We start from the raw sequence: 22,472 nt of genomic DNA on the forward strand, positions 1-22,472 counted from the left end.
GTGATAAGATTGAAGCATATAAGACTCTTAGAAAAGTAATAGGTGATAAGATTGAAGCATATAAGACTATTAGAAAAGTTTGAGGCGACAAGATTGAAGCATATAAGACTCTTAAAAAAGGAAGAGCTGATAAGATTGAAGCATATAAGACTATTAGAAAAGTAAGAGGCGACAAGATTGAAGCATATAAGACTCTTAGAAAAGTAAGAGGTGATAAGATTGAAGCATATAAGACTCTTAGAAAAGTAAGAGGTGACAAGATTAATGCATATAAGACTCTTAGAAAAGTAAGAGGTGATAAGAGTAATGCAAATAAGACTCTTAGAAAAGTAAGAGGCGACAAGATTGAAGCATACAAGACTATTAGAAAAGTAAGAGGCGACAAGATTGAAGCAATTACGACTATTAGAAAAGTAAGAGGCGACACGATTGAAGCATATAAGTCTATTAGAAAAGTAAGAGGCGACAAGATTGAAGCATATAAGACTATTAGAAAAGTAAGAGGTGATAAGATTGAAGCATATAAGACTATTAGAAAAGCAAGAGGCGACAAGATTGAAGCATATAAGATTCTTAGAAAAGTAATAGGTGATAAGATTGAAGCACATAAGACTCTTAGAAAAGTAAGAGGTGATAAGATGAATGCATATAAGACTCTTAGAAAAGTAAGAGGTGATAAGATTATTGCAAATAAGACTCTTAGAAAAGTAAGAGGCGACAAGATTGAAGCATACAAGACTATTAGAAAAGTAAGAGGCGACAAGATTGAAGCATATACGACTATTAGAAAAGTAAGAGACGACACGATTGGAGCATATAAGACTATTGGAAAATTAAGAGGTGATAAGATTGAAGCATATAAGACTATTAGAAAAGTAAGAGGCGACAAGATTGAAGCATATAAGACTGTTAGAAAAGTAAGAGGTGATAAGATTAACGCATATAAGACTATTAGAAAAGTATGAGGTGATAAGATTGAAGCATATAAGACTATTAGAAAAGTAAGAGGCGACAAGATTGAAGCATATAAGACGAATAGAAAAGTAAGAGGCGACAAGACTGAAGCATATAAGACTATTAGAAAAGTAAGAGGTGATAAGATTGAAGCATATAAGACTCTTAGAAAAGTAAGAGGTGAAATGATTGAAGCATCTAAGACTATTAGGAAAGTAAGAGGTGATAAGATTGAAGCATATGACTATTAGAAAAGTAAGAGGTGATAAGATTGAAGCATATAAGACTGTTAGAAAAGTAAGAGGCGACAAGATTGAAGCATATAAGACTGTTAGAAAAGTAAGAGGTGATCAGTTTGATGCATATCAGACTCTTAGAAAAGTAAGAGGTGAAATGATTGAAGCATCTAAGACGATTAGGAAAGTAAGAGGTGATAAGATTGAAGCATATAAGACTATTAGAAAAGTAAGAGGCGACAAGATTGAAGCATATACGACTATTAGAAAAGTAAGAGGTGTTAAGATTTAAGCATATAAGACTATTAGAAAAGTAAGAGGCGACAAGATTGAAGCATATAAGACAATTAGAAAAGTAAGAGGCGACAAGATTGAAGCATATAAGACTATTGGAAAAGTAAGAGGTGATAAGATTGAAGCATATAAGACTATTAGAAAAGCAAGAGGCGACAAGATTTAAGCATCTAAGATTCTTAGAAAAGTAATAGGTCATAAGATTGAAGCATATAAGACTCTAAGAAAAGTAAGAGGTGATAAGATTAATGCATATAAGACTCTTAGAAAAGTAAGAGGTGATAAGAGTAATGCAAATAAGACTCTTAGAAAAGTAAGAGGCGACAAGATTGAAGCATACAAGACTATTAGAAAAGTAAGAGGCGACAAGATTGAAGCAATTACGACTATTAGAAAAGTAAGAGGCGACACGATTGAAGCATATAAGTCTATTAGAAAAGTAAGAGGCGACAAGATTGAAGCATATAAGACTGTTAGAAAAGTAAGAGGTGATAAGATTAACGCATATAAGACTATTAGAAAAGTAAGAGGCGACAAGATTGAAGCATCTCAGACAATTAGAAAAGTAAGAGGCGACAAGATTGAAGCATATAAGACTATTAGAAAAGTAAGAGGTGATAAGATTGAAGCATATAAGACTATTAGAAAAGCAAGAGGCGACAAGATTGAAGCATATAAGATTCTTAGAAAAGTAATAGGTCATAAGATTGAAGCATATAAGACTCTTAGAAAAGTAAGAGGTGATAAGATTAATGCATATAAGACTCTTAGAAAAGTAAGAGGTGATAAGATTAACGCAAATAAGACTCTTAGAAAAGTAAGAGGCGACACGATTGAAGCATACAAGACTATTAGAAAAGTAAGAGGCGACAAGATTGAAGCATATACGACAATTAGAAAAGTAAGAGGCGAGACGATTGAAGCATATAAGACTATTAGAAAAGTAAGAGGTGAGAAGATTGAAGCATATAAGACTATTAGAAAAGTAAGAGGCGACAAGATTGAAGCATATAAGACTGTTAGAAAAGTAAGAGGTGATAAGATTAACGCATATAAGACTATTAGAAAAGTAAGAGGCGACAAGATTGAAGCATATAAGACTATTAGAAAAGTAAGAGGCGACAAGATTGAAGCATATAAGACTATTAGAAAAGTAAGAGGTGATAAGATTGAAGCATATAAGACTCTTAGAAAAGTAAGAGGTGAAATGATTGAAGCATCTTAGACTATTAGGAAAATAAGAGGTGATAAGATTGAAGCATATAAGACTATTAGAAAAGTAAGAGGCGACAAGATTGAAGCATATAAGAATATTAGAAAAGTAAGAGGTGATAAGATTGAAGCATATAAGACTGTTAGAAAAGTAAGAGGTGATAAGATTGAAGCATATAAGACTATGAGAAAAGTGAGAGGTGATAAGATTCAAGCATATAAGACTGTTAGAAAAGTAAGAGGCGACAAGATTGAAGCATATAAGACTGTTAGAAAAGTAAGAGGTGAGAAGATTGAAGCAAAAAAAACTATTAGAAAATTAAGAGCTGACAAGATTGAAGCTTATAAGACTATTCGAAAAGTAAGAGGTGATAAGATTGAAGCATATAAGACTATTAGAAAAGTAAGAGGCGACAAGATTGAAGCATATAAGACTATTAGAAAAGTAAGAGGCGACAAGATTGAAGCATATAAGACTATTAGAAAAGTAAGAGGTGATGAGATTGAAGCATATAAGACTATTCGAAAAGTAAGAGGTGATAAGATTGAAGCATATAAGACTATTAGAAAAGTAAGAGGCGACAAGATTGAAGCAAATAAGACTATTAGAAAAGTAAGAGGTGATATGATTGAAGCACATAAGACTATTTGAAAAGTAAGAGGCGACAAGATTGAAGCATATAAGACTATTGGAAAAGAAAGAGGAGACACGATTGAAGCATATAAGACTATTAGAAAAGTAAGAGGTGACAAGATTGAAGCAGAAAAGACTATTAGAAAAGTAAGAGGCGACAAGATTGAAGCACATAAGACTATTGGAAAAGTAAGAGGCGACAAGATTGAAGCATATAAGACTATTGGAAAAATAAGAGGTGATAAGATTGAAGCATATACGACTATTAGAAAAGTAAGAGGTGTTTAGATTTAAGCATATAAGACTATTAGAAAAGTAAGAGGCGACAAGATTGAAGCATATAAGAAATTAGAAAAGTAAGAGGCGACAAGATTGAAGCATATAAGACTATTAGAAAAGTAAGAGGTGATAAGATTGAAGCATATAAGACTATTAGAAAAGCAAGAGGCGACAAGATTGAAGCATTTAAGATTCTTAGAAAAGTAATAGGTGATAAGATTGAAGCATATAAGACTCTTAGAAAAGTAAGAGGTGATAAGATTAATGCATATAAGACTCTTAGAAAAGTAAGAGGCGACAAGATGGAAGCATATAAGACTATTAGAAAAGTAAGAGGTGATAAGATTGAAGCATATAAGACTCTTAGAAAAGTAAGAGGCGACAAGATTGAAGCAAATAAGACTATTAGAAAAGTAAGAGGTGAAATGATTGAAGCATCTAAGACTATTAGGAAAGTAAGAGGTGATGAGATTGAAGCATATAAGACTATTAGAAAAGTAAGATATGACAAGATTGAAGCATATAAGACAATTAGAAAAGTAAGAGGCGACAAGATTGAAGCATATAAGACTATTAGAAAAGTAAGAGGCGACAAGATTGAAGCAAATAAGACTATTAGAAAAGTAAGAGATTATAGGATTGAAGCACATAAGACTATTTGAAAAGTAAGAGGCGACAAAATTGAAGCATATAAGACTATTAGAAAAGTAAGAGGCGACACGATTGAAGCATATAAGACTGTTAGAAAAGTAAGAGGTGATAAGATTGATGCAAAAAAACTATTAGATAAGTACGAGGCGACAAGATTGAAGCATATAAGACTATTAGAAAAGAAAGAGGTGATAAGATTGAAGCACATAAGAATATTAGAAAAGTAAGAGGCGACAGGATTGAAGCATATAAGACTATTAGAAAAGTAAGAGGTGATAAGATTGAAGCATATAAGACTATTAGAAAAGTAAGATATGACACGATTGAAGCATATAAGACAATTAGAAAAGTAAGAGGCGACAAGATTGAAGCATATAAGATTCTTAGAAAAGTAAGAGGTGATAAGATTGAAGCATATAAGACTATTAGAAAAGTAAGAGGCGACAAGATTGAAGCAGAGAAGATTCTTAGAAAAGTAAGAGGTGATAATATTGAAGCATATAAGACTCATAGAAAAGTAAGAGGTGATAAGATTGAAGCATATAAGACTGTTTGAAAAGTAAGAGGCGACAAGATTGAAGCAAAGAAGACTCTTAGAAAAGTAAGAGGTGATAAGATTGATGCATATAAGACTCTTAGAAAAGTAAGAGGTGAAATGATTGAAGCATCTAAGACTATTAGGAAAGTAAGAGGTGATAAGATTGAAGCATATAAGACTATTAGAAAAGTAAGAGGTGATAAGATTGAAGCATATAAGACTGTTAGAAAAGTAAGAGGCGACAAGATTGAAGCATATAAGACTATTAGAAAAGTAAGAGGTGATAAGATTGAAGCATATAGGACTCTTAGAAAAGTAAGAGGTGAAATGATTGAAGCATATAAGACTCTTAGAAAAGTAAGAGGCGACAAGATTGAAGCAGACAAGACTATTAGAAAAGTAAGAGGCGACAAGATTGAAGCATATACGTATATTAGAAAAGTAAGAGGCGACACGATTGAAGCATATAAGACTATTAGAAAAGTAAGAGGTGATAAGATTGAAGCATATAAGACTATTAGAAAAGTAAGAGGCGACAGGATTGAAGCATATAAGACTGTTAGAAAAGTAAGAGGTGATAAGATTAACGCATATAAGACTATTAGAAAAGTAAGTGGCGACAAGATTGAAGCATATAAGACTCTTAGAAAAGTAAGAGGTGAAATGTTTGAAGCATCTAAGACTATTAGGAAAGTAAAAGGTGATAAGATTGAAGCATATAAGACTATTAGAAAAGTAAGAGGTGATAAGATTGAAGCATATAAGACTGTTAGAAAAGTAAGAGGCGACAAGATTGAAGCATATAAGACTATTAGAAAAGTAAGAGGTGACAGGATTGATGCATATAAGACTCTTAGAAAAGTAAGAGGTGAAATGATTGAAGCATCTAAGACTATTAGGAAAGTAAGAGGTGATAAGATTGAAGCATATAAGACTATTAGAAAAGTAAGAGGCGACAAGATTGAAGCATATACGACTATTAGAAAAGTAAGAGGTGTTAAGATTTAAGCGTATAAGACTATTAGAAAAGTAAGAGGCGACAAGATTGAAGCATATAAGACAATTAGAAAAGTAAGAGGCGACAAGATTGAAGCATATAAGACTATTAGAAAAGTAAGAGGTGATAAGATTGAAGCATATAAGTCTATTAGAAAAGCAAGAGGCGACACGATTGAAGCATATAAGACTCTTAGAAAAGTAAGAGGTGAAATGATTGAAGCATCTAAGACTATTAGGAAAGTAAGAGGTGATAAGATTGAAGCATATAAGACTATTAGAAAAGTAAGAGGCGACAAGATTGAAGCATATACGACTATTAGAAAAGTAAGAGGTGTTAAGATTTAAGCATATAAGACTATTAGAAAAGTAAGAGGCGACAAGATTGAAGCATATAAGACAATTAGAAAAGTAAGAGGCGACAAGATTGAAGCATATAAGACTCTTAGAAAAGTAAGAGGTGATAAGATTGAAGCATATAAGACTATTAGAAAAGCAAGAGGCGACAAGATTGAAGCATATAAGATTCTTAGAAAAGTAATAGGTGATAAGATTGAAGCATATAAGACTCTTAGAAAAGTAAGAGGTGATAAGATTAATGCATATAAGACGCTTAGAAAAGTAAGAGGTGATAAGATTGAAGCATATACGAATATTAGAAAAGTAAGAGGCTACACGATTGAAGCATATAAGACTATTAGAAAAGTAAGAGGCGACAAGATTGAAGCATATAAGACTATTAGAAAAGTAAGAGGTGAGAAGATTGAAGCATTTTAGACAATTAGAAAAGTAAGAGGCGACAAGATTGAAGCATATAAGACTCTTAGAAAAGTAAGAGGTGATAAGATTGAAGCATATAAGACTATTAGAAAAGCTAGAGGCGACAAGATTGAAGCATATAAGATTCTTAGAAAAGTAATAGGTGATACGATTGAAGCATATAAGACTCTTAGAAAAGTAAGAGGTGATAAGATTAATGCATATAAGACTCTTAGAAAAGTAAGAGGTGATAAGATTGAAGCATATAAGACTCTTAGAAAAGGAAGAGCTGATAAGATTGAAGCATATAAGACTATTAGAAAAGTAAGAGGCGACAAGATTGAAGCATATAAGATTCTTAGAAAAGTAATAGGTGATAAGATTGAAGCATATAAGACTCTTAGAAAAGTAAGAGGTGATAAGATTAATGCATATAAGACTCTTAGAAAAGTAAGAGGTGATAAGATTAATGCAAATAAGACTCTTAGAAAAGTAAGAGGCGACAAGATTGAAGCATACAAGACTATTAGAAAAGTAAGAGGCGACAAGATTGAAGCATATACGACTATTAGAAAAGTAAGAGGCGACACGATTGAAGCATATAAGACTATTAGAAAAGTAAGAGGTGATAAGATTGAAGCATATAAGACTATTAGAAAAGTAAGAGGCGACAGGATTGAAGCATATAAGACTGTTAGAAAAGTAAGAGGTGATAAGATTAACGCATATAAGACTATTAGAAAAGTAAGTGGCGACAAGATTGAAGCATATAAGACTCTTAGAAAAGTAAGAGGTGAAATGTTTGAAGCATCTAAGACTATTAGGAAAGTAAGAGGTGATAAGATTGAAGCATATAAGACTATTAGAAAAGTAAGAGGTGATAAGATTGAAGCATATAAGACTGTTAGAAAAGTAAGAGGCGACAAGATTGAAGCATATAAGACTATTAGAAAAGTAAGAGGTGATAGGATTGATGCATATAAGACTCTTAGAAAAGTAAGAGGTGAAATGATTGAAGCATCTAAGACTATTAGGAAAGTAAGAGGTGATAAGATTGAAGCATTTTAGACAATTAGAAAAGTAAGAGGTGATAAGATTAATGCATATAAGACGCTTCGAAAAGTAAGAGGTGATAAGATTGAAGCATATACGAATATTAGAAAAGTAAGAGGCTACACGATTGAAGCATATAAGACTATTAGAAAAGTAAGAGGCGACAAGATTGAAGCATATAAGACTATTAGAAAAGTAAGAGGTGAGAAGATTGAAGCATTTTAGACAATTAGAAAAGTAAGAGGCGACAAGATTGAAGCATATAAGACTCTTAGAAAAGTAAGAGGTGATAAGATTGAAGCATATAAGACTCTTAGAAAAGTAAGAGGTGATAAGATTAATGCATATAAGACTCTTAGAAAAGTAAGAGGTGATAAGATTGAAGCATATACGAATATTAGAAAAGTAAGAGGCTACACGATTGAAGCATATAAGACTATTAGAAAAGTAAGAGGCGACAAGATTGAAGCATATAAGACTATTAGAAAAGTAAGACGTGAGAAGATTGAAGCATTTTAGACTATTAGAAAAGTAAGAGGTGATGAGATTGAAGCATATAAGACCATTCGAAAAGTAAGAGGTGATAAGATTGAAGCATATAAGACTATTAGAAAAGTAAGAGGCGACAAGGTTGAAGCAAATAAGACGAGTAGAAAAGTAAGAGGTGATAAGATTGAAGCACATAAGACTATTTGAAAAGTAAGAGGCAACAAGATTGAAGCATATAAGACTATTAGAAAAGTAAGAGGCTACACGATTGAAGCATATAAGACTATTAGAAAAGTAAGAGGTGATAAGATTGAAGCACATAAGACTATTAGAAAAGTAAGAGGCGACAAGATTGAAGCATATAAGACTATTAGAAAAGTAAGAGGTGATAAGATTGAAGCAAAAAAACTATTAGAAAAGTACGAGGCGACAAGATTGAAGCATATAAGACTATTAGAGAAGTAAGAGGTGATAAGATTGAAGCATATAAGACTATTAGAAAAGTAAGAGGTGATAAGATTGACGCATATAAGACTATTAGAAAAGTAAGATATGAAAAGAATGAAGCATATAAGACAATTAGAAAAGTAAGAGGCGACAAGATTGAAGCATATAAGACTATTAGAAAAGTAAGAGGTGATAAGATTGAAGCATATAAGATTATTAGAAAAGTAAGAGGCGACAAGATTGAAGCATATAAGATTCTTAGAAAAGTAAGAGGTGATAATATTGAAGCATATAAGACTCATAGAAAAGTAAGAGGTGATCAGATTGAAGCATAGAAGACTGTTAGAAAAGTAAGAGGCGACAAGATTGAAGCATATACGACTCTTAGAAAAGTAAGAGGTGATAAGATTGATGCATATAAGACTCTTAGAAAAGTAAGAGGTGAAATAATTGAAGCATCTAAGACTATTAGGAAAGTAAGAGGTGATAAGATTTAAGCATATAAGACTATTAGAAAAGTAAGAGGCGAGAAGATTGAAGCATACAAGACTGTTAGAAAAGTAAGAGGTGATAAGATTAACGCATATAAGACTCTTGAAAAGTAATAGGGGATAAGATTGAAGCATATAAGACTATTAGAAAAGCTAGAGGCGACAAGATTGAAGCATATAAGACTCTTAGAAAAGGAAGAGCTGATAAGATTGAAGCATGTAAGACTATTAGAAAAGTAAGAGGCGACTAGATTGAAGCATATAAGACTCTTAGAAAAGTAAGAGGTGATAAGATTGAAGCATATAAGACTCTTAGAAAAGTAAGAGGTGATAAGATTGAAGCATATACGAATATTAGAAAAGTAAGAGGCTACACGATTGAAGCATATAAGACTATTAGAAAAGTAAGAGGCGACAAGATTGAAGCATATAAGACTATTAGAAAAGTAAGACGTGAGAAGATTGAAGCATTTTAGACTATTAGAAAAGTAAGAGGTGATGAGATTGAAGCATATAAGACCATTCGAAAAGTAAGAGGTGATAAGATTGAAGCATATAAGACTATTAGAAAAGTAAGAGGCGACAAGGTTGAAGCAAATAAGACGAGTAGAAAAGTAAGAGGTGATAAGATTGAAGCACATAAGACTATTTGAAAAGTAAGAGGCGACAAGATTGAAGCATATAAGACTATTAGAAAAGTAAGAGGCTACACGATTGAAGCATATAAGACTATTAGAAAAGTAAGAGGTGATAAGATTGAAGCACATAAGACTATTAGAAAAGTAAGAGGTGATAAGATTGAAGCAAAAAAACTATTAGAAAAGTACGAGGCGACAAGATTGAAGCATATAAGACTATTAGAGAAGTAAGAGGTGATAAGATTGAAGCATATAAGACTATTAGAAAAGTAAGAGGTGATAAGATTGACGCATATAAGACTATTAGAAAAGTAAGATATGAAAAGAATGAAGCATATAAGACAATTAGAAAAGTAAGAGGCGACAAGATTGAAGCATATAAGACTATTAGAAAAGTAAGAGGTGATAAGATTGAAGCATATAAGATTATTAGAAAAGTAAGAGGCGACAAGATTGAAGCATATAAGATTCTTAGAAAAGTTAGAGGTGATAATATTGAAGCATATAAGACTCATAGAAAAGTAAGAGGTGATCAGATTGAAGCATAGAAGACTGTTAGAAAAGTAAGAGGCGACAAGATTGAAGCATATACGACTCTTAGAAAAGTAAGAGGTGATAAGATTGATGCACATAAGACTCTTAGAAAAGTAAGAGGTGAAATAATTGAAGCATCTAAGACTATTAGGAAAGTAAGAGGTGATAAGATTTAAGCATATAAGACTATTAGAAAAGTAAGAGGCGAGAAGATTGAAGCATACAAGACTGTTAGAAAAGTAAGAGGTGATAAGATTAACGCATATAAGACTCTTGAAAAGTAATAGGGGATAAGATTGAAGCATATAAGACTATTAGAAAAGCTAGAGGCGACAAGATTGAAGCATATAAGACTCTTAGAAAAGGAAGAGCTGATAAGATTGAAGCATGTAAGACTATTAGAAAAGTAAGAGGCGACTAGATTGAAGCATATAAGACTCTTAGAAAAGTAAGAGGTGATAAGATTGAAGCATATAAGACTGTTAGAAAAGTAAGAGGTGATAAGATTAACGCATATAAGACGCTTAGAAAAGTAAGAGGTGATAAGATTGAAGCATATAAGACTCTTTGAAAAGTAATAGGTGATAAGATTGAAGCATATAAGACTCTAAGAAAAGTAAGAGGTGACAAGATTAATGCATATAAGACTCTTAGAAAAGCAAGAGGTGATAAGATTAATGCAAATAAGACTCTTAGAAAAGTAAGAGGCGACAAGATTGAAGCATACAAGACTATTAGAAAAGTAAGAGGCGACAAGATTGAAGCATATACGACTATTAGAAAAGTAAGAGGCGACACGATTGAAGCATATAAGACTGTTAGAAAAGTAAGAGGTGATAAGATTAACGCATATAAGACTCTTAGAAAAGTAATAGGGGATAAGATTGAAGCATATAAGACTATTAGAAAAATTAGAGGCGACGAGATTGAAGCATATAAGACTCTTAGAAAAGGAAGAGCTGTCAAGATTGAAGCAATTAAGACTATTAGAAAAGTAAGAGGCGACAAGATTGAAGCATATAAGATTCTTAGAAAAGTAATAGGTGATAAGATTAATGCATATAAGACTCTTAGAAAAGTAAGAGGTGATAAGATTAATGCAAATAAGACTCTTAGAAAAGTAAGAGGCGACAAGATTGAAGCATACAAGACTATTAGAAAAGTAAGAGGCGACAAGATTGAAGCATATACGACGATTAGAAAAGTAAGAGGCGACACGATTGAAGCATATAAGACTATTAGAAAAGTAAGAGGTGATAAGATTGAAGCATATAAGACTATTAGAAAAGTAAGAGGCGACAAGATTGAAGCATATAAGACTGTTAGAAAAGTAAGAGGTGATAAGATTAACGCATATAAGACTATTAGAAAAGTAAGTGGCGACAAGATTGAAGCATATAAGACTCTTAGAAAAGTAAGAGGTGAAATGTTTGAAGCATCTAAGACTATTAGGAAAGTAAGAGGTGATAAGATTGAAGCATATAAGACTATTAGAAAAGTAAGAGGTGATAAGATTGAAGCATATAAGACTGTTAGAAAAGTAAGAGGCGACAAGATTGAAGCATATAAGACTATTAGAAAAGTAAGAGGTGATAAGATTGATGCATATAAGACTCTTAGAAAAGTAAGAGGTGAAATGAGTGAAGCATCTAAGACTATTAGGAAAGTAAGAGGTGATAAGATGTAAGCATATAAGACTATTAGAAAAGTAAGAGGCGACAAGATTGAAGCATATAAGACTATTAGAAAAATAAGAGGCGACAAGATTGAAGCATATAAGACTCTTAGAAAAGTAAGAGGTGATAAGATTGAAGCATATAAGACTATTAGAAAAGCAAGAGGCGACACGATTGAAGCATATAAGACTCTTAGAAAAGTAAGAGGTGAAATGATTGAAGCATCTAAGACTATTAGGAAAGTAAGAGGTGATAAGATTGAAGCATATAAGACTATTAGAAAAGTAAGAGGCGACAAGATTGAAGCATATACGACTATTAGAAAAGTAAGAGGTGTTAAGATTTAAGCATATAAGACTATTAGAAAAGTAAGAGGCGACAAGATTGAAGCATATAAGACAATTAGAAAAGTAAGAGGCGACAAGATTGAAGCATATAAGACTCTTAGAAAAGTAAGAGGTGATATGATTGAAGCATATAAGACTATTAGAAAAGCAAGAGGCGACAAGATTGAAGCATATAAGATTCTTAGAAAAGTAATAGGTGATAAGATTGAAGCATATAAGACTCTTAGAAAAGTAAGAGGTGATAAGATTAATGCATAGAAGACTGTTAGAAAAGTAAGAGGTGATAAGATTGAAGCATATACGAATATTAGAAAAGTAAGAGGCTACACGATTGAAGCATATAAGACTATTAGAAAAGGAAGAGGCGACAAGATTGAAGCATATAAGACTATTAGAAAAGTAAGAGGTGAGAAGATTGAAGCATTTTAGACTATTAGAAAAGTAAGAGGTGATGAGATTGAAGCATATAAGACCATTCGAAAAGTAAGAGGTGATAAGATTGAAGCATATAAGACTATTAGAAAAGTAAGAGGCGACAAGATTGAAGCAAATAAGACTATTAGAAAAGTAAGAGGTGATAAGATTGAAGCACATAAGACTATTTGAAAAGTAAGAGGCGACAAGATTGAAGCATATAAGACTATTAGAAAAGTAAGAGGCGACACGATTGAAGCATATAAGACTATTAGAAAAGTAAGAGGTGATAAGATTGAAGCACATAAGACTATTAGAAAAGTAAGAGGCGACAAGAATGAAGCATGTAAGACTATTAGAAAAGTAAGAGGTGATAAGATTGAAGCAAAAAAACTATTAGAAATGTACGAGGCGACAAGATTGAAGCATATAAGACTATTAGAAAAGTAAGAGGTGATAAGATTGAAGCATATAAGACTATTAGAAAAGTAAGAGGTAATAAGATTGAAGCATATAAGACTATTAGAAAAGTAAGATATGAAAAGATTGAAGCATATAAGACAATTAGAAAAGTAAGAGGCGACAAGATTGAAGCATATAAGACTATTAGAAAAGTAAGAGGTGATAAGATTGAAGCATATAAGATTATTAGAAAAGTAAGAGGCGACAAGATTGAAGCATATAAGATTCTTAGAAAAGTAAGAGGTGATAATATTGAAGCATATAAGACTGTTAGAAAAGTAAGAGGCGACAAGATTGAAGCATATAAGACTCTTAGAAAAGTAAGAGGTGATAAGATTGATGCATATAAGACTCTTATAAAAGTAAGAGGTGAAATGATTGAAGCATCTAAGACTATTAGGAAAGTAAGAGGTGATAAGATTGAAGCAGAAAACACTATTAGAAAAGTAAGAGGCGACAAGATTGAAGCATATACGACTCTTAGAAAAGTAAGAGGTGATAAGATTGATGCATATAAGACTCTTAGAAAAGTAAGAGGTGAAATGATTGAAGCATCTAAGACTATTAGGAAAGTAAGAGGTGATAAGATTTAAGCATATAAGACTCTTAGAAAAGTAAGAGGCGAGAACATTGAAGCATACAAGACTGTTAGAAAAGTAAGAGGTGATAAGATTAACGAATATAAGACTCTTGAAAAGTAAGAGGTGCTAAGATTGAAGCATATAAGACTCTAAGAAAAGTAAGAGGTGACAAGATTAATGCATATAAGACTCTTAGAAAAGTAAGAGGCGACAAGATTGAAGCATATAAGACTCTTAGAAAAGGAAGAGCTGATAAGATTGAAGCATATAAGACTATTAGAAAAGTAAGAGGCGACAAGATTGAAGCATATAAGACTCTTAGAAAAGTAAGAGGCGATAAGATTGAAGCATATACGACTGTTAGAAAAGTCAGAGGTGATAAGATTAACGCATATAAGACGCTTAGAAAAGTAAGAGGTGATAAGATTGAAGCATATAAGACTCTAAGAAAAGTAAGAGGTGACAAGATTAATGCATATAAGACTCTTAGAAAAGTAAGAGGTGATAAGATTAATGCAAATAAGACTCTTAGAAAAGTAAGAGGCGACAAGATTGAAGCATACAAGACTATTAGAAAAGTAAGAGGCGACAAGATTGAAGCATATACGACTATTAGAAAAGTAAGAGGCGACACGATTGAAGCATATAAGACTGTTAGAAAAGTAAGAGGTGATAAGATTGAAGCATATAAGATTATTAGAAAAGTAAGAGGCGACAAGATTGAAGCATATAAGATTCTTAGAAAAGTAAGAGGTGATAATATTGAAGCATATAAGACTCATAGAAAAGTAAGAGGTGATAAGATTGAAGCATATAAGACTGTTAGAAAAGTAAGAGGCGACAAGATTGAAGCATATAAGACTCTTAGAAAAGTAAGAGGTGATAAGATTGATGCATATAAGACTCTTATAAAAGTAAGAGGTGAAATGATTGAAGCATCTAAGACTATTAGGAAAGTAAGAGGTGATAAGATTGAAGCATATAAGACTATTAGAAAAGTAAGAGGCGACAAGATTGAAGCATATACGACTCTTAGAAAAGTAAGAGGTGATAAGATTGATGCATATAAGACTCTTAGAAAAGTAAGAGGTGAAATGATTGAAGCATCTAAGACTATTAGGAAAGTAAGAGGTGATAAGATTTAAGCATATAAGACTCTTAGAAAAGTAAGAGGCGAGAACATTGAAGCATACAAGACTGTTAGAAAAGTAAGAGGTGATAAGATTAACGCATATAAGACTCTTGAAAAGTAAGAGGTGATAAGATTGAAGCATATAAGACTCTTAGAAAAGTAATAGGGGATAAGATTGAAGCATATAAGACTATTAGAAAAGTTAGAGGCGACAAGATTGAAGCATATAAGACTCTTAGAAAAGGAAGAGCTGATAAGATTGAAGCATATAAGACTATTAGAAAAGTAAGAGGCGACAAGATTGAAGCATATAAGACTCTTAGAAAAGTAAGAGGTGATAAGATTGAAGCATATACGACTGTTAGAAAAGTAAGAGGTGATAAGATTAACGCATATAAGACGCTTAGAAAAGTAAGAGGTGATAAGATTGAAGCATATAAGACTCTTAGAAAAGTAATAGGTGATAAGATTGAAGCATATAAGACTCTAAGAAAAGTAAGAGGTGACAAGATTAATGCATATAAGACTCTTAGAAAAGTAAGAGGTGATAAGATTAATGCAAATCAGACTCTTAGAAAAGTAAGAGGCGACAAGATTGAAGCATACAAGACTATTAGAAAAGTAAGAGGCGACAAGATTGAAGCATATACGACTATTAGAAAAGTAAGAGGCGACACGATTGAAGCATATAAGACTGTTAGAAAAGTAAGAGGTGATAAGATTAACGCATATAAGACTGTTAGAAAAGTAAGAGGCGACAAGATTGAAGCATCTAAGACAATTAGAAAAGTAAGAGGCGACAAGATTGAAGCATATAAGACTATTAGAAAAGTAAGAGGTGATAAGATTGAAGCATATAAGACTATTAGAAAAGCAAGAGGCGACAAGATTGAAGCATATAAGATTCTTAGAAAAGTAATAGGTGATAAGATTGAAGCATTTAAGACTCTTAGAAAAGTAAGAGGTGATACGATTAATGCATATAAGACTCTTAGAAAAGTAAGAGGTGATATGATTATTGCAAATACGACTCTTAGAAAAGTAAGAGGCGACAGGATTGAAGCATACAAGACTATTAGAAAAGTAAGAGGCGACAAGATTGAAGCATATACGACTATTAGAAAAGTAAGAGGCGACACGATTGGAGCATATAAGACTATTAGAAAAGTAAGAGGTGATAAGATTGAAGCATATAAGACTATTAGAAAAGTTAGAGGCGACAAGATTGAAGCATATAAGAATGTTAGAAAAGTAAGAGGTGATAAGATTAACGCATATAAGACTATTGGAAAAGTAAGAGGCGACAAGATTGAAGCATATAAGACGATTAGAAAAGTAAGAGGTGACAAGATTGAAGCATATAAGACTATTAGAAAAGTAAGAGGTGATAAGATTGAAGCATATAAGACTCTTAGAAAAGTAAGAGGTGAAATGATTGAAGCATCTAAGACTATTAGGAAAGTAAGAGGTGATAAGATTGAAGCATATAAGACTATTAGAAAAGTAAGAGGTGATAAGATTGAAGCATGTAAGACTGTTAGAAAAGTAAGAGGCGACAAGATTGAAGCATATAAGACTCTTAGAAAAGTAAGAGGTGATCAGGTTGATGCATATAAGACTCTTAGAAAAGTAAGAGGTGAAATGATTGAAGCATCTAAGACTATTAGGAAAGTAAGAGGTGATAAGATTGAAGCATATAAGACAATTAGAAAAGTAAGAGGCGACAAGATTGAAGCATATAAGACTATTAGAAAAGTAAGAGGTGATAAGATTGAAGCATATAAGACTATTAGAAAAGCAAGAGGCGACAAGACTGAAGCATATAAGATTCTTAGAAAAGTAATAGGTGATAAGATTGAAGCATATAAGACTCTTAGAAAAGTAAGAGGTGAGAAGATTAATGCATATAAGACTCTTAGAAAAGTAAGAGGTGATAAGATTAATGCAAATAAGACTCTTAGAAAAGTAAGAGGCGACAAGATTGAAGCATACAAGAATATTAGAAAAGTAAGAGGCGACAATATTGAAGCATATACGACTATTAGAAAAGTAAGAGGCGACACGATTGAAGCATATAAGACTATTAGAAAAGTAAGAGGTGATAAGATTGAAGCATATAAGACTATTAGAAAAGTAAGAGGCGACAAGATTGAAGCATATAAAACTGTTAGAAAAGTAAGAGGTGATAAGATTAACGCATATAAGACTATTAGAAAGGTAAGAGGCGACAAGATTGAAGCATATAAGACTATTAGAAAAGTAAGAGGCGACAAGATTGAAGCATATAAGACTATTAGAAAAGTAAGAGGTGATAAGATTGAAGCATATAAGACTATTAGAAAAGTAAGAGGTGAAATGATTGAAGCATCTTAGACTATTAGGAAAGTAAGAGGTGATAAGATTCAAGCATATAAGACTATTAGAAAAGTAAGAGGTGATAAGATTGAGGCACATAAGACTGTTAGAAAAGTAAGAGGCGACAAGATTGAAGCATATAAGAATATTAGAAAAGTAAGAGGTGATAAGATTGAAGCATATAAGACTGTTAGAAACGTAAGAGGTGATAAGATTGAAGCATATAAGACTATGAGAAAAGTAAGAGGTGATAAGATTGAAGCATATAAGACTGTTAGAAAAGTAAGAGGCGACACGATTGAAGCATATAAGACTCTTAGAAAAGTAAGAGGTGATAAGATTGATGCATATAAGCCTCTTAGAAAATTAAGAGGTGAAATGATTGAAGCATCGAAGACTATTGGAAAAGTAAGAGGTGATAAGATTAACGCATATAAGACTCTTAGAAAAGTAAGAGGTGATAAGATTGAAGCATATAAGACTCTTAGAAAAGTAATAGGTGATAAGATTGAAGCATATAAGACTATTAGAAAAGTTTGAGGCGACAAGATTGAAGCATATAAGACTCTTAAAAAAGGAAGAGCTGATAAGATTGAAGCATATAAGACTATTAGAAAAGTAAGAGGCGACAAGATTGAAGCATATAAGACTCTTAGAAAAGTAAGAGGTGATAAGATTGAAGCATATAAGACTCTTAGAAAAGTAAGAGGTGACAAGATTAATGCATATAAGACTCTTAGAAAAGTAAGAGGTGATAAGAGTAATGCAAATAAGACTCTTAGAAAAGTAAGAGGCGACAAGATTGAAGCATACAAGACTATTAGAAAAGTAAGAGGCGACAAGATTGAAGCAATTACGACTATTAGAAAAGTAAGAGGCGACACGATTGAAGCATATAAGTCTATTAGAAAAGTAAGAGGCGACAAGATTGAAGCATATAAGACTATTAGAAAAGTAAGAGGTGATAAGATTGAAGCATATAAGACTATTAGAAAAGCAAGAGGCGACAAGATTGAAGCATATAAGATTCTTAGAAAAGTAATAGGTGATAAGATTGAAGCACATAAGACTCTTAGAAAAGTAAGAGGTGATAAGATGAATGCATATAAGACTCTTAGAAAAGTAAGAGGTGATAAGATTATTGCAAATAAGACTCTTAGAAAAGTAAGAGGCGACAAGATTGAAGCATACAAGACTATTAGAAAAGTAAGAGGCGACAAGATTGAAGCATATACGACTATTAGAAAAGTAAGAGACGACACGATTGGAGCATATAAGACTATTGGAAAATTAAGAGGTGATAAGATTGAAGCATATAAGACTATTAGAAAAGTAAGAGGCGACAAGATTGAAGCATATAAGACTGTTAGAAAAGTAAGAGGTGATAAGATTAACGCATATAAGACTATTAGAAAAGTATGAGGTGATAAGATTGAAGCATATAAGACTATTAGAAAAGTAAGAGGCGACAAGATTGAAGCATATAAGACGAATAGAAAAGTAAGAGGCGACAAGACTGAAGCATATAAGACTATTAGAAAAGTAAGAGGTGATAAGATTGAAGCATATAAGACTCTTAGAAAAGTAAGAGGTGAAATGATTGAAGCATCTAAGACTATTAGGAAAGTAAGAGGTGATAAGATTGAAGCATATGACTATTAGAAAAGTAAGAGGTGATAAGATTGAAGCATATAAGACTGTTAGAAAAGTAAGAGGCGACAAGATTGAAGCATATAAGACTGTTAGAAAAGTAAGAGGTGATCAGTTTGATGCATATCAGACTCTTAGAAAAGTAAGAGGTGAAATGATTGAAGCATCTAAGACGATTAGGAAAGTAAGAGGTGATAAGATTGAAGCATATAAGACTATTAGAAAAGTAAGAGGCGACAAGATTGAAGCATATACGACTATTAGAAAAGTAAGAGGTGTTAAGATTTAAGCATATAAGACTATTAGAAAAGTAAGAGGCGACAAGATTGAAGCATATAAGACAATTAGAAAAGTAAGAGGCGACAAGATTGAAGCATATAAGACTATTGGAAAAGTAAGAGGTGATAAGATTGAAGCATATAAGACTATTAGAAAAGCAAGAGGCGACAAGATTTAAGCATCTAAGATTCTTAGAAAAGTAATAGGTCATAAGATTGAAGCATATAAGACTCTAAGAAAAGTAAGAGGTGATAAGATTAATGCATATAAGACTCTTAGAAAAGTAAGAGGTGATAAGAGTAATGCAAATAAGACTCTTAGAAAAGTAAGAGGCGACAAGATTGAAGCATACAAGACTATTAGAAAAGTAAGAGGCGACAAGATTGAAGCAATTACGACTATTAGAAAAGTAAGAGGCGACACGATTGAAGCATATAAGTCTATTAGAAAAGTAAGAGGCGACAAGATTGAAGCATATAAGACTGTTAGAAAAGTAAGAGGTGATAAGATTAACGCATATAAGACTATTAGAAAAGTAAGAGGCGACAAGATTGAAGCATCTCAGACAATTAGAAAAGTAAGAGGCGACAAGATTGAAGCATATAAGACTATTAGAAAAGTAAGAGGTGATAAGATTGAAGCATATAAGACTATTAGAAAAGCAAGAGGCGACAAGATTGAAGCATATAAGATTCTTAGAAAAGTAATAGGTCATAAGATTGAAGCATATAAGACTCTTAGAAAAGTAAGAGGTGATAAGATTAATGCATATAAGACTCTTAGAAAAGTAAGAGGTGATAAGATTAACGCAAATAAGACTCTTAGAAAAGTAAGAGGCGACACGATTGAAGCATACAAGACTATTAGAAAAGTAAGAGGCGACAAGATTGAAGCATATACGACAATTAGAAAAGTAAGAGGCGACACGATTGAAGCATATAAGACTATTAGAAAAGTAAGAGGTGAGAAGATTGAAGCATATAAGACTATTAGAAAAGTAAGAGGCGACAAGATTGAAGCATATAAGACTGTTAGAAAAGTAAGAGGTGATAAGATTAACGCATATAAGACTATTAGAAAAGTAAGAGGCGACAAGATTGAAGCATATAAGACTATTAGAAAAGTAAGAGGCGACAAGATTGAAGCATATAAGACTATTAGAAAAGTAAGAGGTGATAAGATTGAAGCATATAAGACTCTTAGAAAAGTAAGAGGTGAAATGATTGAAGCATCTTAGACTATTAGGAAAATAAGAGGTGATAAGATTGAAGCATATAAGACTATTAGAAAAGTAAGAGGCGACAAGATTGAAGCATATAAGAATATTAGAAAAGTAAGAGGTGATAAGATTGAAGCATATAAGACTGTTAGAAAAGTAAGAGGTGATAAGATTGAAGCATATAAGACTATGAGAAAAGTGAGAGGTGATAAGATTCAAGCATATAAGACTGTTAGAAAAGTAGAGGCGACAAGATTGAAGCATATAAGACTATTAGAAAAGTAAGAGGCGACAAGATTGAAGCATATAAGACTGTTAGAAAAGTAAGAGGTGAGAAGATTGAAGCAAAAAAAACTATTAGAAAATTAAGAGCTGACAAGATTGAAGCTTATAAGACAATTCGAAAAGTAAGAGGTGATAAGATTGAAGCATATAAGACTATTAGAAAAGTAAGAGGCGACAAGATTGAAGCATATAAGACTATTAGAAAAGTAAGAGGCGACAAGATTGAAGCATATAAGACTATTAGAAAAGTAAGAGGTGATGAGATTGAAGCATATAAGACTATTCGAAAAGTAAGAGGTGATAAGATTGAAGCATATAAGACTATTAGAAAAGTAAGAGGCGACAAGATTGAAGCAAATAAGACTATTAGAAAAGTAAGAGGTGATATGATTGAAGCACATAAGACTATTTGAAAAGTAAGAGGCGACAAGATTGAAGCATATAAGACTATTGGAAAAGAAAGAGGAGACACGATTGAAGCATATAAGACTATTAGAAAAGTAAGAGGTGACAAGATTGAAGCAGAAAAGACTATTAGAAAAGTAAGAGGCGACAAGATTGAAGCACATAAGACTATTGGAAAAGTAAGAGGCGACAAGATTGAAGCATATAAGACTATTGGAAAAATAAGAGGTGATAAGATTGAAGCATATACGACTATTAGAAAAGTAAGAGGTGTTTAGATTTAAGCATATAAGACTATTAGAAAAGTAAGAGGCGACAAGATTGAAGCATATAAGAAATTAGAAAAGTAAGAGGCGACAAGATTGAAGCATATAAGACTATTAGAAAAGTAAGAGGTGATAAGATTGAAGCATATAAGACTATTAGAAAAGCAAGAGGCGACAAGATTGAAGCATTTAAGATTCTTAGAAAAGTAATAGGTGATAAGATTGAAGCATATAAGACTCTTAGAAAAGTAAGAGGTGATAAGATTAATGCATATAAGACTCTTAGAAAAGTAAGAGGCGACAAGATGGAAGCATATAAGACTATTAGAAAAGTAAGAGGTGATAAGATTGAAGCATATAAGACTCTTAGAAAAGTAAGAGGTGAAATGATTGAAGCATCTTAGACGATTAGGAAAGTAAGAGGTGATAAGATTGAAGCATATAAGACTATTAGAAAAGTAAGAGGTGATAAGATTGAAGCATATAAGACTGTTAGAAAAGTAAGAGGCGACAAGAGTGAAGCATATAAGACTTTTAGAAAAGTAAGAGGCGACAAGATTGAAGCATATAAGACTATTAGAAAAGTAAGAGGTGAAATAATTGAAGCATCTTAGACTATTAGGAAAGTAAGAGATGATAAGATTGAAGCATATAAGACTATTAGAAAAGTAAGAGGTGATAAGATTAACGCAGAAAAGACTGTTAGAAAAGTAAGAGGCGACAAGATTGAAGCATATAAGACTATTAGAAAAGTAAGAGGCGACAAGATTGAAGCATATAAGAATATTAGAAAAGTAAGAGGTGATAAGATTGAAGCATATAAGACTATTAGAAAAGTAAGAGGTGATAAGATTGAAGCATATAAGTCTCTTAGAAAAGTAAGAGGAGAAATGATTGAAGCATCTTAGACGATTAGGAAAGTAAGAGGTGATAAGATTGAAGCATATAAGACTATTAGAAAAGTAAGAGGTGATAGGATTAACGCATATAAGACTATTAGAAAAGTAAGAGGCGACAAGATTGAAGCATATAAGACTATTAGAAAAGTAAGAGGCGACAAGATTGAAGCATATAAGAATATTAGAAAAGTAAGAGGTGATAAGATTGAAGCATATAAGACTATTAGAAAAGTAAGAGGCGACAAGATTGAAGCATATAAGACTGTTAGAAAAGTAAGAGGTGAGAAGATTGAAGCA

The sequence above is a fragment of the Heterodontus francisci genome, unplaced genomic scaffold (assembly GCF_036365525.1).
Source record: "Heterodontus francisci isolate sHetFra1 unplaced genomic scaffold, sHetFra1.hap1 HAP1_SCAFFOLD_51_2, whole genome shotgun sequence".
NCBI classification, from domain to species: domain Eukaryota; kingdom Metazoa; phylum Chordata; class Chondrichthyes; order Heterodontiformes; family Heterodontidae; genus Heterodontus; species Heterodontus francisci.